A 22,450-nucleotide genomic window follows, 5' to 3' on the forward strand; every position below is an offset into this window, starting at 1 on the left:
AAAAAAACATTTAAAAAAAAAAGTTATTTTAAAATTTTAACATTTTAACAAAGTTCAATCACGAAAAAAAATATTTCTAATTCCTACTCTTGTGTCACAATCTGCAAAAACAAAAACAAACTTTATAACATTGATACAGTTGTTTTACTGCATTTTTTATACAAATAATTACAGGAATAGCACCTTATTAATTTGACTTAAAAAAAAAACCTTTTAGATACATCATAATTGGGTTAAAAAATTAAAACAGGGTTTTAACAAGTTCTCAACATGACTGTTTGTTGTCTTTAAGTTCTGTTTGTTTTTGACCTTGACAGTTTCTTATCTGTTCATTTTTTTATTCTTGTTAATTTAATTTTGTGAATTACTGACAGTAATTAGTAATGAGTTTTAAACCCCTGGTCTAGGGACCCCTAGCGGCCCACAAAGGAGCTGTTCCTTGACTGGATGTAAATAATAATTAATTAAAAATAATAATTTTTAATTAATAATATTAATAATATTAATAATATTTTATAATAATTTTTAATAAATAATAATTAATTAAAAAAATAATTAATTCAAAGACTACTAAGGCTACTTTCTCATGTCTGTCTTTGGGGGTAAGGTGGTGACGTGAGTTTTCCCAGTAACGAGTTTCTACAGGTGGGTTTGTCTGATTCATGAACAGCTCAGGTGTGCAGTGTATATTTCAGAAACCGATTTAAATCGTTCGAATTCAGCTCCAGAGTATGCAATAATATCGAAAATAATGTGGAATTTGAACATTTCAAGCAGTAAAACTTAAACCGGTTTAAGAGTTGGTCTTTCGATTAATTGCGGTTGTTTCTTCTGAGTATTACGGTAGTGGGCGGCACGTAAAGACGCGTGGACGCTGGACTGGGCGTGTCCTCTCTTTGTGAGTGTTTGTGTGCGGAACTCCTTCAGACTGACTGAACCTCCTGCTCCTGCTCCTTCTCCGGGTCCAGCGCCGGCTCAGACACACAGACAGACGCGGCTGGAGGCAGGGGGAGAGAAGGGGAGAAGAGTGGGTGGGTCACCGCTCTGTGAACCGCATCCCCGCTGCTGCTGCTGCGCACCAAACGAGAACCAGCCACGATACAGCTGGATTTACCCGCGTCTGCTGCATCTCCAGGGGACAAGAAAGTGGAAGAAAACCAGCCTCCACAGCAGGAGCCTGAGCAGCGGAGGGCTGAGCCGGCGAAGGCGGGAGGAACAGGTTTTGAGTCCGGGCAGCGGGGGTTCGCTCTGCCGCTGCGCTGAAGCTCAGTGACCGAGACAGCTGTCAACCTGCAGGTAACATCCAGAGCTGGAGCTCGTCCCGTACTTTTCTACAACACTGTAATTGTTATTATTTATTATTATTATTTAAATATTACACTTAGTGCTCAGTTCTTCTGCGCATCTTTAAATGTATTAGTTTGACGGAAGTTTAAAATTACCCTTATTATTTATAATGTTTTTTTTAATATAAAGTAATTCTTGTCATTGTTGAATTACATTCAGATCTGGTTTTGTTTCCACCGTCATTCACTAACTGTTGGCTCATGACTGTAGGAATTTTAGAGTCAATATGTCATTTTTCATACCAGGTCACGACAAACTCTAAAGTCAGTCAGGATTTTAGGTTATATATATTTTTTTATCTTAGCCTTGAATGTGTTGAATGAGCTGAAACAAACAAACAGTTGTTGAACTAATGAGTTAGAATTAAAGTAGAACAAGACAAAAAACAAAACAAAATAAAACAAAGTTTCACCAAGAAGATAGAAATTGAGAAAATGGCAACATAAACAATATTCTGGTAAAAGAAAGGTTAGTATGAGATTAAAAATGTCAATACAATTTTTAACTGAAAATAAACAAATATTTTTGAAATACCTTAAGGCAAAGGAGAGTCCAATTCCTACCTTGAAATTCCTACCAGAAATGTTTTTCTATATTTCATGTATGAATGTGAAAAATAAAAATATGAAATACTTAAAGTTACCCCCAGAAACCTTTAAATAATAACAATTTGCTGTGTTTTTAAAGCATTTGCATTTGGAATTCATGCATTTTGAAAGATTACTCCACTGGAAATTCATTAATTCAGTATAAAGATCAGTGAATCTTTGCAGCCATTGTTAATTTTTTGTGGTTTTCTAAATTAAGAAGTGAATATTAGTCTTTATAATTCAAATGAGAGGACGATGGTGAGGAGAAGAAGATTGTAGCAGGGTGGATGTTGGGAAAAGAAAAGACAAGACAAGACAAGATGGCCTCAGGTCTGATGTGATGCTCCGTCTGGAGACCTTGGCATCGGCCATGTCCAGTGTGGACAGTTCTAGAAAGATCCGAGAGACAGCGGAGGTGGAACAGTTTGGAGAGTCGAGGTTTGGAGACGGCTTGGATGTGTGCTAGAAATAATGGCTAAAATATAGTGGAGGTGACTGTGCCAGGCTGGAGGAAATAACCAAACCTCAGAGAACATTCATTGATGTCATAGGGATGTGTGGTGTTCCAGTAAATTAGGGCTTGGCATTGGGTGATGTGGAGACGGATGATCTGCTGTGGTGACCCCTCCAGCTGAAAAGAGGGAGATGCAATATAGTGTAATAACTTTGACCATTCTTGGAGCATTTTTTTTTTTTTTTACCATGTAATGGCTAATCTTTTCACAACTTGCCCATTATTTTTTGGGTGGCCATTATTAGGACCTGTGAGTCTGGCGTCTTCCAGGAGGAATATTCAATTATTCTACAGAACCTGTGCACATAAACAACCATGTGTTTGATTGGTGGATATAGAACACTGTGAGTCAGCGGAGGAGCTTCCTCATTATGAAGCGTTTCTGTTCTGTGGGGCTGCGAGCACCGAGCTGTAAAACAAAAACAAAAAAGTGTTCTTTTATCTTGACTTTTTTCACAAAAAAGGAAAAGTGTATTTAAACTGTAGTCATGTTACTGTAGTAGTTAGATAGTAATACTCCGTAGCAAGCTAGGAAGTATAGTTTTTGGCCACTCTAAGCAAGGCTAAGGTGAATTTAGGTTCGTAATAAGAACATTTGGAATGTATTTTCATCCTTAGTTTCAGCTAATCCTGACCAACTGCTCAGTCTCAACTGTTGACTTGCATTTTATAGCTAAAGTTTTGTTCTCTAAATATAGCTTTGGCTAGCTGTTAAAGTTATCTTGACTAGCTTGCTTAGTTTAGCTTTGCTGAATTGGCTTCATTGGCTAGCCAAAACAAATGTTGTGTAGCAACAGTTTTGGCTAGCTGTGTTAGCGGGATAAAATGTGACCGTAAGCCAAAAAGTAAATACTGCTAGTATTTACGTTTTGGCTAAGCTAACCTCTGGTTTCAAGGGAAAGGCTAATATCTGGTTATTGTTTCATTGTTTTTTGTAATATCTGCAATTTTCCTCTTCAATAGATCATAGCTGAAGATTTATTCTTTCTAATGCTTAGCTGCTTTTAGGCTAGTGTTATTTATTTATGCTTTATTCACGTTCATAAAACATGTTCATGGGAGATATGGATGAATTAATGGTTCATTAATATCTTATCTGCTGGATAAGCATGTTTAGTTCCAAGACCGGTGACAATTCTAGAATGAGATTTTAATATTTGACATATAGTTTGAAAAAAAACATCATAAAATTACATTGATAATTAAATATAATAATAGTTATTGTATAATTTATACATTTATTACCTGTTTGTTTGTGTTATGCTGATAGCAGTAGTGACCAGGAGTCAACATCTGGTGGCAACCCATCGCCCTTTATTGCCCCCGAGGAGATTTCTGCTTTAACAGCAGCATCATTAAAGAGTCCATTTGTGTTTGACACCTTCGGTACGGAGCTGCGACTGTTTCCTGTCAGCAGTGTAATTTTCGTGCCGTTGAAACGTCTGACGGAGCAGTGCGTTCTCCAGAGCCGTCTCGCTGGCTGATGATGGAGCCCATGTTTTTAGTGCCGTTAATGAACCGCTGCTCTCTGTTATCTCAGCAGCCATAAAGTGATCCTGTAATAACTGAGTGTGATAATACTGGGGGAGGAGAGCAGCTGAGGGCCAGAGGATGGAGTGCATCCAGGGTGAAGACAGAGAAGCTGCTGCCACTGAGACACATGCAGACGTTAGAGACAGAGAAGCTGCTGCCACTGAGACACGTGCAGACGAGAGGAACTGAACACTGAGGCCTGGTTCTAGTGGGACAGCCATTTTTGAGGGATTGGTTTTTGTTAGAAACAACATGAGGGGTGTGGTTTGGTGGAGATCCAGTTCACTTTTTTTGTTACCAATTTTGATAATGCATTTTAATGGCATTTAATATAATAATTTAAAGATGGTTTCATTTACTGTAGCTTTTTTTGCCAAATGGCTAGACTTCTGAGCTGTAATTGAATTCTCAGTCATGTTTTTGCTAACTGTTGTAATTGAATTCTCAGTCATGTTTTTGCTGAAAAAAACTGTTAACCTGTTTTACTTTGGCTCAGTAATTTTGGGGTTTTCTTTCAGCCTTTAACTGCTATTGTTTGAGATGTTGTTTTTTTGTTGTTTGCTCAGAATTTTTGTTTTAAATAATCCTTCCTTTTTTTGTTCACATTTACGCTTGTTGGGGGGAAAAAAATAGACATTTTCTTTTTCTAGTTTGATACAGTGATTTCGGGTGTTTTAACATCCCTTTGGAAATATCCATTTTCCCAATTAATCTATCCAAGAATGTTGTTGTCATTTGTTAAAATAGTAACTTATTTATCTAAAAACTGATACTTTGCGACACAAGGTGATGCTTTAAAAACGACTTGGATTTGACTTAGAGTCCCCAGTCTTCAGAAGGAAAGTGGCGAGAAGCACGGATAAGTGAGTGGTTGTGGTTAAAAAGGCAGGTTGTTGTTGTTGGTCTGTGCAAACGGGGGAGAAATCAATGCACTTGTCTTTACATGAATAGCTGCACAAACCACCTTTGTGTGTGTGCAGCTACGTCTCAGGTCGATTGAGCAGAAAGGAAAATACAGTAGGGATGCAGACGGAGTGGGAGGAGGTGGGGGATGGAGAGCCCAGCAATATGTGAGTGTGGTGGGGATGGAGGAGGAGGAGGACGCAGGAGTGAGGGAGACTTGTCTCCAGCCTCTTTACCGCTCTAATTTGCTTCGACAGCACCTCCTCTGGCCCGGGCTCTGAACAAGCCTTTACTTTATATATGAGGGGAAAAGACATGAAATATATTGTGCTGTCTTTCTCTGTCTGCGTTTAACTGGTGATGGTGAAACTACAGCGACTGCAGCCAAACGACTACTGTACTTACTTACGTTTTCTCTGGACTGTTCTCACTTTTATTGTTTCAACATTCCACCATAGTACACATACACAGTCGTCTCTCTTCAAGATAATCAGCAGTATTGCATCGATTTCCCCTTGCTGTACTTTTTACTGTCTGCTGATGAAAGCAAGTATTCCTAAGTAGTTAGGAATAAAAACAATCAAATATTCAAGACGCCCGGTATCTAACATTTACTCATGTGTGTAATTATGACAGACAGTAAAGACGAGCCGAACAGATGTCCAACATTGTCGTAAAAAAAAAAAAGAAAAAAAGAAATCGAGTCTCATTGAGTCTGATGAAGGACGCCGCCATTAGGAGCCTGAAATAAAATGAACAAACAGTTGGTGTCGACATATGCTGTTTGATGATAAGGTTCATAGCCGTCATATAAGTTTATATCACGGAGAGGATTTATGAATCCAGGTAGCTTTTCAACGACAATTCTGACAATAAATCATATTTATAAATACAATTTATTTAAACTGCCTTTTCATTTTTGTTCCTTGTTTTTTTTTTAAATTTGTGTTTATGAAACACAGGACACTTTGTATTGCGTGTTTTTTTTTTATATCTCATTAATCAGAGGCGATGATAATAATAAACACAAAGTCTTTAAATCCAAATGAATCATGATTAATAAACAAAATATTTTTTATTCCGTATTTACCTGTGTATTTTTTATCTACTACATCACAGTTTGAATTTGACCTTTTTGACCCTGTCTTCCACTCTATGGTGGGCTAGCTACATAGTTTGTCTGTGTCTGGACTGTTATAGCTAATGCTAATAAATTTTTCATTGAGGTGGCTACTGCTTGAAGAAGAAAAAAATTACAAAATCCACCAATACACCACACTCTGAAAAGATGACTGCCACCTATAGGTTGGAGTGAATGAGACTGTGTTGCACGTGTGCCAGAATTTAACCGTGACAGTTGTGAGGAATGTATAACTTTTAATGCCAAATTTTTAGGGTTGGTTCAATCGATGATCTGAATTGTTGCAGCAGTAACATTGTCAAGGACAAAATGTGTGGAATGTTTGAGACTGGGATTGTTTAGAGTTTGTGATGAGAGAGACCTTCCTGTCCCTACAGGGGGATACGATGTTCTTACAAAAAAAACCAAGGATAAAAAAACCCCAAACATCTGACATAGTTTCAGTCCCAGACTTCGTTTCTGCTGCCGCTGCTGTTTTTGCTAAAATAACTATTAGACATTACAACGGCTCCTGTTTCGTCCTCAATGGAAATGAACCGAGCAATGAAATACTAAAATAAAAATACACATGTGGGCACTTCTGCTGTAGTAAAAGTGTTCATTTACAAGTCCTTAAACCAGTTTTTTTTTTTTAGATTCATGATTTTCTGCCATTTTTGCATGACATAAAATGAGGGCAACATTGTCAGTGATTAATATAAATGTACGAGAAGAGAACGTGTTTATTAAGGAAATGATGCATCTGGGTTTATGCTGACTGGTAAAACAAAGATTGATTAGTTGGCTGATGGATTGTTGTGGTTGCTTTATCCCATGTATTGGACATTCAAATCCATTATGAGGTAAAAATGGTTGGGTAGGGATTTTGTGCTGCAGCCAGATGGCGTAGGTTTGAATCCAGCTGCGTTCTGATTGTCTGGGTATTAACGATGCTAATATTAGAAGGTGCTTCTGTGTAAAAAAATTTCTGGCAATATTGCAAAAGTGTTTATTTTACCGACGTAGTAAGTTTGAATATTTAGTTCAGCACTAGAATGGCAAATGTTCCTATATTCTTATATAGTAAACGGTGGTAAAAGAGAAATTAATGAAACATCGAGTTTGAAATTTTTATTGATCTATTGTGATTAATTCCAAATAGTAAACATCATGTTGACGGGATTAATTATTTTACTCCCTAAATGCTGATATGATCTTGTTTATGTGAAGTCATCTAATTAATTAAAACATGTTGTTAAATATCTTTGACATTGTGGAGACATCCATCGATGACTCCAAAAACCAGGTAGACACAGTAATAACTGTGTTAAACCACAAGGCGGTGAGTCCCAACAGCAGCTTCTCTGTGGCCCACGTGTCTTGATTCCTAAAGGAATATGCACCATACTTGGAGGAACATGTTGCAGTCGATGTCCAGCAGTCAACTGGGTTGGTAATCTCAGTGCTTGCAAATTTCATGGTCCATAAGCAGCAGCAGCAGCAGCAGCAGCAGCAGCAGCAGCAGCAGCAGCAGCGTGACAAAGGTGTAGCTCAGCCTCCGTGTGTGTGTGTGTGTCTCCTACTGATGTTAAATGTGGTTTTGTGATTGGGCTAAAATAAAACAGAGTTTTAAATAAACACAAAGTAGCACAAATGCAGCCGCTGTCATCACACACTCCAGCAAACATATGGGGCCGAGCTGATACGCCTTATGGTCAGTCACCCAATCCATTAATGGTGACGGCCTTGTCTGCAGCAGATGGCGGCGGCGGTGGCAAAAAGCAGCATCTGCTGCAATCACAGGCTTGGAGGGGAGCGCTGGTGCACTCGTACCTCAAGTCACTTTTTTTTTTTACTCTTGGGTTGGAGACAGGTTGGTCCTCCTGGACGGCCTGGACAGAGATCCTCTGCTCATGTAGCCGCTCATGTTTCTACCTTTTTTTTGGTGCCCCAGTGACCAACAATCAGTGCCTCCGTATGTTCATTTGTAAATGTGTCTTGTGTAGAGTAACGTTGGTTATGATGGTGATAAAATATCAGCATAAGTCAATCAGAGGTAGAGAGTCATTTCTCTGGAAGACAAAAAAACACTTGTGACTTTTCTCAGGGAACGTTGACTTGTGCCACTCACGTCGACCATCGACAAATCTTTTGTGTCGTTGCCCAAAATCAATATTTATTGGAAAATTGATGGCGATTGTGCATGTTTTCCCTTCTCTTCAGATGAATGGATTTGTATGGACATATGAATGGATGATTGCGTAAACATCCAATCTGGAACAACCAAAGCTTAATATTATAAACACATGAGGAATTAAATTAGAAATAAGACACACGTCAGTAAAATTTTCTGGAACAACCAAAGCTTAATATTATAAACACATGAGGAAATCTTTTTTTCACAGACCAACAACAAAAAAGAAACAAAAAAAATGTATGTGCTATAACATAGCACATACACCACTAACACCACAAATCCTCCAGTAAAGGGTCTGTATGATGGTGGTCCAACTCTAGTACACATTAGATATGATCTCACCGGCCAAATATAATGAAAATGTGGGCCAGATTTGGCCCCCGGGCCTGAGTTTGACACGTGTGCCCTAACACGTACTGTGACAAAAGTTGAGAACGTCCACAGTCGGCTCCGTCAGCTGTGTGTGATGACAGGTTGCACGTGTGTTTCTTTCTTCCTCCGTGCTGTCATTTCAGATTATTACATCCGAGGCCTGTTTTTACACCCTGACAAGGTGACAGTTAGGCTGCAGACAGAGGTCTGCTGCAGTTAGCCCAGTCGCCAAACTTGTGTTGACATGCACACAGGTGCAGGCGAGCTCAGGGTCTAAGTCTAAGGCGAGGGAAGAAGCGGCCGTCACCTGGTTACGAGTCGTACGTCTGACTGCTGATCTGGCAGCGCAGCCACGACTTACTTCTGCCGCAGGTTATTATAGGTAGGAGAGACGCCCGAACAGAGAGCAGTACAACTGGGGAGAAAAGTTATTGTGACAGATAGCAATGGGAAAGACGATCATGTAACAGCCCGTGGGCATCGTATATCAGCGGTGACAGCAGCAGTGCACACCGTCCACCCTGTCACCCATAAACCACCTCAACGCTTATTCCAACAATCAGCTGTTTTTACTCAGTGTAAAACTGAATGCAGCAGACAGAATTCTGCTCAGTCTTTAAAAAAAAAAAATCTATGAATGCTTTCTATAGCCCTGATGTGAAAATGCAAACATGGAGCCAACGTCTAAGATTTGATGATAACTGCAACAGGTCGGAGGAACGGCCTGTTTCAGAGAGCGAGACTGAAATTCAAATTCTGGCAGCCAATGGAGCCATAAAGTATAAATAAAATAAATAAAAGCTGCCAATTACAGGAAGGCTCAGTTAAAGTGTACTCCGATTGAAGAGCTTGATTTAATTGATTTACTTTTAACTGCTTCTCAGTTTATGAAATGACGTTTCCAACTAAAAAAGGGATTTACTGGAATTTCAAACCACGTCCTTGAAATGAATTTACTGGAATTTCAAACCACGTCCTTAATGAAAATGAAAAATGTTATAGGTCTGTAAATGTAACCTAAAATTTCAAAGATCATTTGGCACATTTCATGTCTGTCGCCATTTAGTGGCATCAACAGAAACGACAGTCGAGTTGTTGTATGTATTTGGCGGACCAGATTAGAAAGGCCGGTGGGCAGTATTTGGACCACCAACCGTAGTTTGTCCAAGTCTGACAATAAATGTCAATCTTCGGAATTGAAGTTTACAGTAGAAGTGTTGAACTTGTGGCTTTGGTAAAAGAATGAGATCGTCACGTCTCCAAACAGGAAGTGTTTATAAATAGTACTATAATGGGATCATTTCCATTCAGTTGTACTAGACAAACTACTGTGACTTCATCTGTGTCCAGATGGCCTCTGTCCAAGTCTTATACACAGTCTACGATCGAGACGTTACTGCTGCGTTCACCTGGTTCTACACATTCATTTATGCTGTTCAACTGTGTTGCCAGTTTTTTGTGGTCAACAGAAACCGTGACACGGTGGTGCAGCGTGTCTGCAGATGTTCAGATGAGCGTAAATGTTCACTGTCAGCCCACACAACCCAGTCGTTTTCCTTTCATACAGATCTGCATGAATGGCACCTCCATCACCACCTGTCACTCTGCAGCCTTCAGAAGAAAAAAAAAAAAAAAAAAAACACCAGAGTTTGGTGTGTTTGATGAGCAAAAAAAAAAAAATACACCGGAGTTTGGCGTGTTTGATGAGTGGAATTGTGTCTCAGTGATTGAAGTGAGCACTGGCAGTTAATTTGCATATTCATGAGTCCACAAATACTAAATGAGGTGTAGCGTTACATCTAAGGAACGGTATTCCACTATGGGATTTTTTCTCCACGGCTATATTAATGGGAAATGTCTGAATGTGCAAATGTGAGTTAACAGAGATGGGATTTGGGGTTTAATCCTCGCCTGAAGTGGAACTCTAATAGTGTGGGCTTCAGACCATTATTATCATCAGCTACAAAAGTCGCACAGACGACATCCCTGGAAAACCAAATCCAACTTAACACCTCTGAAACACAGGCTGAGATTTCACGATTTTTTTTTTACTTCTAAACAAATGATATTGATTATTTCCTCTGCTTTTGTTTTTTTTTTTTTTTTTTTTTTTTTTTGTCTCAATGTACCAGAATTAGGGGTGAGAATCAAGAACCGGTTCATGTAGAGGCTGTAGCTTGGCAGGAAGTGTAATGGTCATACGATCAGAGGGTTGTGGGATTGATTCCAGAGTTGATCTGATTGGTCACCAGAGTTAGCCCTATTAAAGTACAGACCATTTAATCTTTACATTTGAATACATTTTAATTGTTTTATAGAACGTTTTTGTGCGTTGTAAAAAACAGAGAAAAAAAAAAAAGAGAGAGAGAGAGAGAGAGAGGAAACCATAACATGGTTTGTTTTCTGTCTGGGGACTGCAGCTTGGGGCAAAGGATTGTGGGTGCTTTCTGGTTCTGGTTGACTTGCTTTGGCAAGAGTGATAGAGGGATAGAGAGAGAATAGGAGAGAGAGAGAGAGAGAGAGAACTAGATAAAGGGAGAGACAGAGATGGTCTGTAATTAGTTCTCAAGGCCAACCGACTGCCACATTCCACATCTGTAAATGACAGACTGCAGGATGGACTCCCTCCTTCTCTCTCTCTGTATGTCTCTCTCTCTCTCTCTCTGTGTCCTTTTCCATTGTGCCTCTGTTGAACGTCTCCTGCCGTCTTTCTGTTTCATTTCTGACTTATCTTTATGCAGAGAAGGGCTCTCCTTCCTCGTGTTTAGGGGAACCATTTTCTCTGTTTGTTTGACCAGTTTCCAGCAGAGCCCTGCTGCTCTCTCCTCCCTCCTTTCCCCTCTCTTAGAAACCGACCCCTGCTCGTCTGCACATTTGCACACATCTGCTCTTGTTCCAACCTGTTAGTCCGCACTCACATAAACCGTCACCGTGCAACCGCCGTGCTCTGTTCTTGGTTCTTATTGACTGTAGACGTTCAGTTTTATCACTATCAATGTTTTTTTAATTCAACAAAAAAAGTACTGGTAATGATGTCAAAATACTCCAGCCAATAGAAGGGTAGCAGGGTATGACACACGTCACGTTAAATTACTGTGGTACTCTTGATGTCCTGATGTTCCACGTGATGCTTCTAGAAAGGTCAATAAAGCGATGGTACGTGCTCCTGGTCAGGATGTCACGTAGATAACTACCTCGATAGCTGTTCATCCAGGAGGAGACCAACAGGCAGATTCACAACACGATAAAAAAAGTTTTGGAGAATTACAACCCAGACCCAGATCTGGATAAGCGAAGGAAGAAGAGACGAGATAAGATCAGTAAAGTCGTCATTGCTTTTATGTGCGCCTACGCGCTCTGCTTCTCCTTATTTTAAGAACATTTAACAGATTGCACATTAATATTAAATGTTTTCCGGAGCATGAGTTAAAGCTGAGATTTCTGAAATGAAGACGACACACCCGACTGACAACGGAAAATAATGTTTCTGGGGGTTGCGTAAAACAATCTCCACTTTGTTCCACCTCGTCGTGTCCCACCACTCGGTTTCATGGAAATTATATTTGCACATTAAGGATGAGCTGATAGAGATATTCAGTGTGTGCATTGGTTCGTTACCCAGTAAAAGTAATGAAAAGGAAACACATTCAATACTGATACGATCCAGCACCCCTAAACACCACATCAATGAGTCACCGCGAGTCGTACAGGCTATAAAGAGATTTGCGGGCTACAAGGTCAAACCACCAAAATGGCAATTCAATGGTGCACTGGTAAAGTGATGTATGTGATGTTTTATATATAATGGAGGAATAAATGACCCGACGTTTATGTGGCATGGATGATAAAAGGTTTGACAAAAGACAGTAATACGAGACAAGATGGAGATTTACTATTTTGCCGATCCTTCTTTCGTCATTTTCACTGATAAATTAAACCCCATTCAACTTTGACCAACATCTCAGATCAAAATCACACACATACAACCTAGTTAGATGTTAAGTGGGCTGGACCAATACAATCAATCAAACAAACTGTTTTTTATATAAAGAAGTACATTAGATAAACCTTCATATTTAGTTCATCAAGCGGGCCAGATTGTAACACCAAGCGGGCCTGTTTTGGCCTGCGGGCCTTATGTTTGACACCCCAGGTCTACACCTAGCCATCTAGTCATTATTGTTTTTGTGGGTCAGTGCTGTATTTGTGCTTCAATAATATATAATTTATTTTTTTTAACAAAACACAAACATTGCAGACATCTAAGTGAGCGAGCAGATGAAGGCCGTCCTCCTCCTCCTCCTCATCTTCTTGGGCCTCTGTCGCTGCTGCGATGTGGCAGAATGTGAACTACTGAGCACGTTCAGAGTGAGAGTCATTTGATGCAGTGTTGAGTGACCTCGAGGCCACAGCGGTGCAGCCAAGACCAACCGAATCAGTCTTACTAAGCAAAGTGTGAAATTCAGCCTGTGCTCGAGTGGACACCACTGAGGAGGTGACATTGCTAAAGTGATGAGAAACCTGGGTCTGTACTCTTTGCAAGAAGCACATTTTACACAGAGGGTTTCTTGGGAATTGGCTCCGGGACAGTACGTTTTCTTCTCTTAATAAATACGGAACAGACTTTCCCATGGTTTGGGTTCTTTAAGTGCTTTGGTCGTCCCTTTATTTTTGCACTTTTGCCCAACGAAAAAAATGTGTCGACGATGTAAGATCTACAATGCGGATTGAAGATTAAAAGTTTTAGAAAGCAAGGTTGAACAATTTAGTTGCACAGGCCAAAGACCCACACACCTCAGTGACTCATTTCCCTGCAGTACATCGGCTCACCAATGTTTTGTGTTTGTTCCTCGGTGTAGGAGTGTTCCAGAGCGTGGGCACGATGCCCAGCCACTGCTCTTTATGTTTGTTCGCTCCTGCCTCTCCTGCGCTAAAACAACTCTGTGATTAGTGTCAATGCTGCTCGCTTTGACAAACTCAAGGTGCATTTAAGGACAGAACCGAGAAGCCTGTGTGTCTTCAGGAGTTCCATCTAAGAAAAGGGTTTCTGGAACAAATAAGTGAAGGTTCAGTCGCACGCTGGGAACAATCACAGAACAAAAGAGTCATCGTTTTATTCCCCTTTGTCCTTAAAAACTGCTCTGATGAGAATTTTGATGGGTTTTTAAAAAGAGTTTCAGATATTTTTGTATATTTTTAACCATGAAAACCCAAGGCCTTTGGATACCTGCAACCAGTTTTAAAGAGCTGAGTAATTGCTTCATCAAAAGAGCTGCTAAATTCTCGATAAAAATTTGTGAAGAGTAACCCTGACCTTTAGAAAATTCTACAATTCTTTAATAAGAACAATAATTCATTCATCTCACTGGGGCCAGAAAAGCTTCATGTTTGCAGAAATTTGCAGAGAATCTGAATGTGAAAGTTTAGTTGGCTGTGTGTGGAGAAAGAACCTTCTTTAACCTTTAACCATTTTGACTGCAGCAGAAACGCAGATATTATTTGGTGATATTTGTTCCTGGTACGTGGTAGTTGAAAAAAGTTGAAATCATTGTCCATGTTTTGTTTTGGTTTTTTTTGTCATCGTGAAGTGAAGCTCTGCAACGCCTGCTTGTGGAAACACTATTGATATGATTTTCCGTGGTGACCGGGCCTGTGGGTTCTGCACAGTTTTGAATTGTTACATTGTTGGGATGATGAATCACATGCGGGGCAGTTAGAGCAATAATAGGCCAGTTATGACCCTTCAACCAGGATATTGATGTGATCCCACAGTCAGATGTGTGATAAAGCAGCTGCTGCCTTGGAGTCTGAGTTTCCGCTGTAGCATGACTGGAGATAAGGTGTGGAATTTCAAGGATTGTTCAAACTTTTAGGGGAAATATGCTCGTTTGCCTTTTTAACTACAGAATCAGATGAGAAGATTAGAACATGTTTGGTCTTATTATGGGTTATTTTGCCTGGTGTGAGAATGGAAAAAAATATCCTTGTTTGGCAATGTTGGCTATTTGGCAATAAGGACAATTAAATGCAAAAAAAAAAAAAAAATGAAATATCCAAGATTGGCCAATTGGCTCCAGAAGTTGTAGGATCACGAATAACTTTGCTGATTATGGTTTATCAAAGGCTTTCATTTAACTTTTAAAATTAAAGATTTTTCATTACAAAATTGTAACAACATAACTCGTCTTTTTAAATATTTTCAAAAAACCCTCACTGTTAAATCAAAGTTAAAAAATCCGACGACTGAAAACAGGCAGACACTTCATCAGAAAGTGCTGCCGCCTGCTGGTGATCTAGGGTTTTCGCTTTCATTACTCACTAGGTGCTAATCTTCAGCCTATCAGGTCACAAATTAAAGCAGTATAAATGCTGCGCTAATATTTTTCTCCCATGACACATCTCAGTTTAATTTTGTCTGCGTCTAATGCCAAAAACACATCTGGTGGATCAAATTGAAAGCACAGAGGCGGGGGAGCCTCAAAGGCTTTGATGTCAAAATCAATACCAATGTCATCATAAATAAAAGATGTCTCTGTATCATATCAAATTTGATAAAAAAAAGTAAAAGGAAGGAAAGGTGACCCGAGGATGAGGGGAGGCAGTTTGTCAGCAATTATGGTTCAAAATGTCAGACTTAGTTAAAGAAAGACTCCGTCTTTTACTTTGATCTCTCCCGGGCTTCTTTAATCTCCTTTTGGTCTGTAACAGATGATGGCAGATCTGCCATGGCGTATTTTCCTTGAGTAGTTGATGAAAATGTCTACGACTTTTCTGGAACATTTCCTGTGTGGATCTCATATACGATGACGTGACAGATCTGTAACACTGTGTGTTTGGACCCAGACTTTCTGGATGATTTTCTCAAAGTTGTAATTGATGATCATTAATCCACACACCTTAATACTCGGTGTGTTTGAAGGATGAAATGAAATGGGATGTGGAAGTCAACGATCCGTGCCGGAGTCGCTGCAGTGTCAAAGCAGAACCAGTCGAATACACAGAAACTAAACCTCAGAGGCAGAAACTACTTTACCACATGACCCAAGAGAGCGTAACTGTGAGCCTGATGCTGCGGGAAAAACTGGACCAAAAAAAAAACAAAAAAAAAGTTTTGAACAAAAATGCTCTCCAGGACCTGATATAACTATACGTATCCAGGTGGTGCCTCCGGGTTTTTTTGGGTGAGGAGCAGCTACCTTTCTGCTTTGTACATTTGTCGACACCTGATAAGAAGTTAGCATATGTTTTGCATCGGCTTTGATGCTACATAGCTAGCTAAGTAGCATTCTTTGTAGAATTATAATACACCAAAGTGGTCCAGATCAGCAAGTGTGAACCATATCAAGACTTCAGAGATCATAAAGTATCCTTTCTGCATACTGTACACACTTACCCCAAGTTGCTAATTGCTAGCATGTATAAAGCCTATAGCTAGCCTTCGGAATAGCACATCTTCCAACTCAATTGAGCCAAAAGATATTAAATTTAAAATTGTACGCACCCTTCACCACGGCAAACCAAAGTCCCACATGTAAATGTTTGATCATCACCTGTATCGCATGTAGACACAGTTCTGTCCAGCAGGTGGCAGAAATCTATTTGAGCAGAATCTAAAAGACATTTGTAAACAAAGCAGTCCTCGCAAACTCACAACAACAACTTCACAACTTCATTTTCATGCCTGGCTATGACTTCTTATCGCCTGAAGCTAGATCGCTTATATTCTGTCGATGCTAACAAGAATTTGGAAATGCTGAATCAACCATTAACTCGTTGGAAAGGACACCGTTTGTGACAACGACACACACACATCTACAGCCGCAGGTGTCCAGTCTGCCTGAAGGCCAAACACCAGGACGCCGTTTCCTGAAACGGTATCTCCTGAGGGGATGTTGGACTTTGATCAATACTGTTCCCCACCGTCGGCAACTCCTCGTGTTGTCACTGATAATATATGTCGATATATTTTGTACTACTTGTCACTGATAATATATGTCGATATATGTTGTACTACAATAACAGAACAATTTTGAGGGAACTGATCAGAGGACGTGAGTGCCCTGCCAGATGGACGCCACATCAGCGCAGCAGCATTATTTAAAGTCAGTCAAAGACAGACACACAAGCAGAATGTTTTTACCCACATTACACTGTGGCACCTAATTTGTATTGACGCGTCTCTCCAGTTGGCTGCTCCGCTCTGTTTTTTTAGAGGAAGTGGTGTCAGGACACGCTGCGAAATGAACATAATTGGCACTTTGCTGTCAAAGTCACTGTTCTCCGCGCTGCATGAAAATATAGGCTGTCATGTTGCCTCGGCGGCTGATGTAACACACACATACATCCCTTTGGTACAATGCAATCTGCATTTGATTTACCTTTGCGTGCTGCGCCACGTTACGTTGTGCCTTGTTGTTTTCTTGGCCACCGCTCAAAATGTTCCCAGTGTTGTTGTTGCTCGTGGTTTGCTCTCAGGTGGGTGTGTCTGTGCAGCTACACTCGTGGGGACCTTTCTTTGGTGAAATGTCTTTGTTGTGCTTGTGGGGACGTTTGTTCAGGTCCCAAACAGGAAATAAGGTAATTAGAGGTTGAAAATTTTTGATTTGGATTTAGGATTAGATTTAGGGCTGAGTTAAGGATTAGGTTTTCATTACTAAAGGAGTTTGGGAATGCATTATGTCTCTGTGAAGTCCTCACATCTCTTGAAAACCAGACTGTGTGTGTGTGCTTACTCATTGCTGTTACCTCTACAGGACATTTCTGGAATTACAAGGTGAGGTATTTCTTGTTAGTTGATGGTTGAAGGTGTTGTTTTATCAACATACAGTTGACAGACGTGAAAAAAAAATATTTTGAATTTATTTTCAACTCTTAACTGATGCAGACTGTGTGTTGTTTCCTTTAAAGTCAAATATATTCACAGTCTGGATGACTGTGTGTTTTCCCAGGATCCTCTAGTTTCCTCCCACAGTGTAAAAACATGTATAATTATACCCATCCAAATGGGCTGTAGTTATGAATGTGAGTTTGGATGTGTTTATTTGTCTGTTCTGTAAATGTAGCCCCTGGGATGGACTGACCAACGGGCCGCTGTGATTGGCTGACAGGTTCCACCGCGACTTTGATACAGTGTAATGAATGAATGAAGGTTGACTGTTTAAATGTGATTCACTTTTAGATTCTTTTTTTTTTAATGTTTCCTGTAACTGACAGGTGATCTCTCTGTAAAACCTGGGTTTAACTCAGTCATGGATTTCTTGTAGAAAAAAAACGGTTTGGTTCAAAATCAAAATCATGAAAGTCATGTCGTGTCCTGGCAAGAACATTGTGTGTGTATGCATGTGTGTGTGTGTGTGTGTGTGTGCAAACATTCATTCACAATCATCTGATATGAGTTTGGAGACGGACTGTCTTGTCAGCCTGTTCCTCCAGTCAAGGGACATATTTCTGTTGGAGTGTGGGAGTGCTCTGTGTATGTGTGTGTCTGAGTGTGTGTGTATTTGTGTGTGTGTGTGTCTGAGTGTGTGTGCTTCCGTTATCTGTGACAGATAGTTATAAGCAGACAGACTGACGCTTTCCAAAGTGTTACCCTTGGGGCGGAGGGGGTAGAAGCTGTAGTCCGTGTATGTGTGTGTGTGTGTGTGTGTGTGTGTGTTGTCTCTGTGGTGTTCAAGTTGTGAGGACGCAGTCACATAAGGATTTGTCATCCCTGTAGGGACAAAGAGATCATTGTTGACTTTAAATACCAGAGTTAAAGAGTTGGTCTTTTTTTGCCATTATTATTATTATTATTATTATTATTATTATTATTATTATTATAATTAAAAGGATTAGCTACAAAGCTAAAGCTACGTATTCACGTCTTTTCCTAAGGTGATAGTTATTTTTATGGCTGTTGTAAAAATAAAGTATTTTAAATGATGGACAGGATTATTAGATGAGATCAGTCTTGGCTGAAGTGTCGAGCTAACGGTTTGATTCCTGGCTGATCTCGTCTGTTTGAGAGGATCTGAAATGACAAGGTGCTCCATGAATGTAGAAGTGTGTGTGTGTGTGTGTGTGGATGACTGTTATAGAGAGGAAATGGCTACATTATTATTATACTCCAAAGTAGTACAAAAGCTAGGAGGAGTTTCTTAAGTACAGGCTTGTCAGGTAGTGGAAGAAAAAAAAAAAGATGAAAACACACAGGCCTAACAATAGTGTTAGTGTTTTTTTAACATAAAATCCATATTTGACCTGATCAACATTTATGAACACTGATCGCACACGTCTTTTAGATTTAAAACAAGAGCAGCTTCACACCGGACCTCCTGGGTGCGAGAGCTTTTGGTTTATTAAGTTGTCAGAAATCAATATTCCTCCTGGGACACGACAACAAGCTGTAAACACGGCCCTGGAGTCACGTTTGTGGTCGTTCGGACTTCAACTGAAGTCCGATATTCCCTCTGCTTCCAGCTGCACTCAATATTCTGTCACTTTTCCAGAATATCTTGAGCTCTTTAGTTGATGATGAAAGAGAGAGTGGGATGTGAGGTGAATTACACGACAGATATTAAAACTCATCGATGCCAGTTTCACCATCGTCTAAACTAAATTCCACATCTTTTTTATAGCGCCTCCTGTAGGTTGCTAACCTGGGTTTTGATGTGGAAAAACTCCAAAGACAACATTACACTTACACTAACCTGGGTTTTGATGTGGAAAAACTCAAGAATCATTACACTTACAACTAGATTTGATCCTTTTGGGATTGTTACCACTGGACGATGTTGCTGTTGATCAACTCGATAAAGACCTTTGGGTCAAATATGGATTTGCACATATTTGACAGAACATGTAAAGTTTGCTATTCAACAAGAACCAATGGGTGAAATGAAAAATACAAGTCTCTTATACAGAGAGTTGGATTGTATTTTTTACAAAGAAAAAACCCCAACAAAAAAACCCAAATCTGTTGCCATGGGAACCAAGGTGAGCAGTTGAGACAAAGTCATAAATCATGAAAGTTTCAGGTGTTTATTACAGAGGTCAGAACTTTGAAAGCAGCTGCACTACATGACTGGACAGGACGGCGGTGCTGTGGGCCGCAGTCCTGACATTATCAAAGGAGCTCGGCTGCTTTAGCTCTGCTGTGTTTCTGGGTTCTAAGTCATCGAGGTCATCGTGGAGTCTGGGAATAATCCCCAAGATTCCAGAAACAAAGTGACAAAGTTTCAGACGGATTTCTTTATCAGTTCAAAGCCAATTGTCATATCTATGGCACCGATCCTGACTTGACTTGATATTTTAATCTTTTTGTTTAAACTCTCTGTTGCGTTGACGGCCATTTTCCCTCCATTGATCTTCATGTGTTTGACTGATCTGTTCAGATCCAGTTCTGTGTTCAACATTTAATGGCCTTTTAGCCACTTAGGATAATACTTAGCATCTCTCTCTCGCCCTCTCTCACTCTGTGTGTTTGTGTTTGTGTGTGTGTGTGTGTGTGTGTGTATTAATGATCCTCCTTTTTAAATTTTAATGTCTTTGTTCCACTGTTGTCAGGGAGATTTACCACTGAGCCCGATGGGAAATGTCTACCCTACACACACACACACACATAATTAGTTTTGGGGATATTTTCACATCCACAATAGCAGTGTATTAACAGATAGTGCTTATTTATTTATTTATTTATTTATTTTCTGTTAATTCTTGCTCGCAGCTACAATCCCTGCTTCTGTTTGAATTCCTTTAATAAAGGTTAAAAAAAAGAGCTTAAACAGCAAATATCAGTTTAAATGTTTTGTTTGGACTCATTCTTATAAATAGAGAACAGTAATGTCTCCGATGTGGTAAAAAAAAACAAAAAAAACAGACATCATTAGGACAGGCCTTTATACGTACAGTGGGTTGATTTGCATTTTCATTACTGGTCCAGGATTTAGGCTTTACCGTCATCTGTCAGTGAAGTCCCCTCCCCCCCCCCCCTCCCCGCTCACCTCCTCCTCCTCCCTCCCCTCCTCCTCTCTCACCTCCTCCCTCACCTCCCCCCTCACCTCCCTCCCTCCTGCCTTTGTAAGCATGTAGACCAGGGGTAGAGAACTTAATTCCTATCAAGGGCCACTTAAAATTTTATGACCTCCCTGGTGGGCCGTTCTGAAATATTGAACACATATATTATATTTTGTTGCTCGTTTCTTGTGCATTTGTTCCGCCCTCATTTGTTTGTGCCTTTGTGAATTTAACTATCGCCTGAGAAGCATTTGCATTTGTTATTTTAATTTTGGCTTCTTTTTTTTTTTTTATGGATATGGATTTTATGGATAAGTACTGCAAGTAATATTTAGTATAATTTGCTCAAGTCACTCAGCGGTAGTACAGTAGACTTTATGATGGGAAGAACTAAGATGGCTTAAAAAAAAGTCGAGGTGCGGAAGTAATTACGCTGACTTCGACGGTACTTTTGTTTACGACCGAGCTCCCAGGACATATTACTCTTCTCGCTGCCTCCTTTAGGTACAAATACAGAAAACTAAAACTGACCTCTGATTAAATAACACCACCTGTGCCACAGGCAGAGGACACAGAGTCTCCAGGTACGTTAGGAAACAGTCTGCCCAGGTCTCAGGAGGCGACGTCCAAATATCTTTCATTATTTCAAGCAGCTGCTCTGTTGGTTTTTTGAACCAAAATCATTGGTGTTAACCTACGACCTCTGCTCGGAACGATGATTAACACATAACTTGGGCCGATACTTTTTTCTATTTTTCATGTCGCCTTAAAAATCTGATACTTTTTTCTATTTTTCATGTCACCTCAAACATCATACATAATAAAATGTAATATTGAGAGTTCACCGCAGACATACTGTATATTTTTTTTGTAATTGAATAATACAATAAAGATGACTGTGAATCAGGAAACTACCCGCACAAGTATGTCATGATAATCTGATGCGAAGAAACCCAAAGATATGTTCGAGTGAACAGTGCTTTTTCCCAGGGTTTTACCAGGTCATGCTGTGTAAACGTTGCCACAAAAAAAAAAACAACAGGAAGTGAAATATTGCGGGAGAGCGCTGTGACATTGGTTCAGTTTGAAGTTCTGATGAAGTCGCAGGGATTTTCCAGAATTGCAAAAGTGACCTGAATTCACACGGATTGGTTGAATTTGTGGGACACACATTTCGCAATCCTGGAGTGAGTGATATTTTCTGTTATCCAACGGGAAGAGACATTTTCCCTGTAACTATAAATTCATCTGGATTCATTTTTTTTATACCACACTCTTAGACACTACACGTACGTACATCCATAAAACCTTAAATACTGCACTCCATGCCAGGCATCGGTGCCACATGCCATCAGTGAAGAGGCTCAGGTGAAAACACACCCATAAACCCCGTCCCCGGCCTCCAAACGCCCTGACGCTGTTATAGATAAATAACATCGAATATAAAACTGGAGTGAAGTGAACGCAGCATTTGTGAGAGTGCACTGTAAAAAGGTTATTAGTGCAGTAAATGTGGACAAACAGGGGAGAGAACACCGTGAGCAGATGTAAATGGATGCTTTGTGACCTCGTAACCTTCAGCAGCAGCAGCAGTGCAGCAGCACGAGCGCTGAGTGGGTCGGATGAGGGGAGGTGGGTGGTTTGAAATCTAAATTGTATTAGAAACAAGCCGGGAATGAAAACGGTGAACTGAACGGCTAATCAGACTAATTAGAGAATGGATTAAACATCAAACCTTGTGTCTCCATGTTTGCTCCCCTGTGTGTGATATTCTGAGTCTCTTTTGTCTTATCTGAAATGAGGACCTACTGTAGCTCTTATTTATACGTTAAACAAAGCATTTTTTTAGTTTATGAATGGTGCTGTTAAAGGGGGGGGGG

General features: G+C 40.0%; 1 protein-coding gene across 1 annotated transcript in view; it reads left to right on the forward strand.

Annotated features, from left to right (window-relative positions):
* Positions 1-651: 651 nt before the first annotated feature.
* The window catches only part of dok4 (docking protein 4), a gene marked incomplete at its 3' end in the record, with an annotated part of 38,787 nt that continues 16,988 nt past the window's right edge, over positions 652-22,450 (forward strand). Inside the window, exon 1 of the mRNA XM_008310688.3 lies at positions 652-1,296. The remainder of the gene's footprint in view (positions 1,297-22,450) is intronic.

Source organism: Cynoglossus semilaevis, chromosome 5 (genome assembly GCF_000523025.1).
Source record: "Cynoglossus semilaevis isolate Cse_v1.0 chromosome 5, Cse_v1.0, whole genome shotgun sequence".
Classification (NCBI taxonomy): domain Eukaryota; kingdom Metazoa; phylum Chordata; class Actinopteri; order Pleuronectiformes; family Cynoglossidae; genus Cynoglossus; species Cynoglossus semilaevis.